Source organism: Arachis hypogaea, chromosome 18 (genome assembly GCF_003086295.3).
Source record: "Arachis hypogaea cultivar Tifrunner chromosome 18, arahy.Tifrunner.gnm2.J5K5, whole genome shotgun sequence".
Taxonomy (NCBI): Eukaryota; Viridiplantae; Streptophyta; class Magnoliopsida; order Fabales; family Fabaceae; genus Arachis; species Arachis hypogaea.
In genome coordinates, this window is record NC_092053.1 from 46,548,050 (window position 1) to 46,549,240 (window position 1,191).

The window sequence follows — 1,191 nt, forward strand, 5'->3', positions numbered from 1 at the left end:
CTGACCCACCTGTGCCTCCAAATTTCTAATGGAGGACCTTGTTTCATTCATGAAACTTAGTGTGGTCTTGGATAGATCAGAGACTATGGTTGCCAGGCCAGAATGGCTCTGTTCAGAATTCTCTGTCTGTTGCTGAGAAGATGATGGAAAAGGCTTGCTATTGCTAAACCTATTTCTCCATGAAGGATTATAGGTATTTCCATAGGGTTCTCCCATGTAATTTACCTCTGCTATTGCAGGGTTCTCTGGATCATAAGCTTCTTCTTCAGAAGATGCTTCTTTAGTACTGTTGGATGCAGCTTGCAATCCATTCAGACTCTGAGAAATCATATTGACTTGCTGAGTCAATATTTTATTCTGAGCCAATATGGCATTCAGAGTATCAATTTCAAGAACTCCCTTCTTCTGAGGCGTCCATTGTTCACAGGATTCCTCTCAGAGGTGTACATGAACTAGTTATTTGCAACCATTTCAATGAGTTCCTGAGCTTCTGCAGGGGTTTTCACGTGAAGAGATCCTCCTGCAGAATGGTCTAATAACATTTTTGACAACTCAGACAGACCATCATAGAATATACTTATGATGCTCCATTCTGGAAGCATGTCAGTAGGACACCTTTTGATTAATTGCTTATATCTTTCCCAAGCTTCATAGAGGGATTCTCCTTCCTTCTGTCTGAAGGTTTGGATTTCCACTCTAAGCTTGCTCATCTTTTGAGGAGGAAAGAATTTGGCCAGGAAAGCACTGACCAGCTTATCCCAAGAGTTCAGGCTATCCTTAGGTTGTGAATCCAACCATGTTCTAGCTCTGTCTCTTACAGCAAAAGGGAAAAGCATAAGCCTGTAGACCTCAGGATCAACTCCATTGGTCTTGACAGTGTCACAGATTTGCAAGAATTCAGCTAAAAACTGATGAGGATCTTCCATTGAAAGTCCATGAAACTTGCAATTCTGCTACATTAGAGAAACTAATTAAGGCTTAAGCTCAAAATTGTTTGCTCCAATCTCAGGAAGTGAGATGCTTCTTCCATAGAAGTTGGAAGAGGGTGCAATAAAGTCACCAAGCATCTTCCTTGCATCTCCATCATTGTTATTAGGTTCGGCCATGTCTCCCTCTTTTTTAAAAATTTCTGTCAAGTTCTCTCTAGAGAGTTGTGCTTTAGCTTCCCTTAGCTTCCTCTTCAGAGTCCTT

At 41.2% G+C, this 1,191-nt stretch overlaps 1 non-coding gene across 1 annotated transcript; it reads left to right on the plus strand.

The window, feature by feature from the left end:
* The first annotated feature begins 596 nt into the window (after nucleotides 1-596).
* Nucleotides 597-704, plus strand: LOC112773755 (small nucleolar RNA R71). Its single transcript, XR_003188288.1, has one exon. It is a non-coding gene; the product is annotated as a small nucleolar RNA R71 (small nucleolar RNA).
* The last annotated feature ends 487 nt before the right edge of the window (nucleotides 705-1,191 follow it).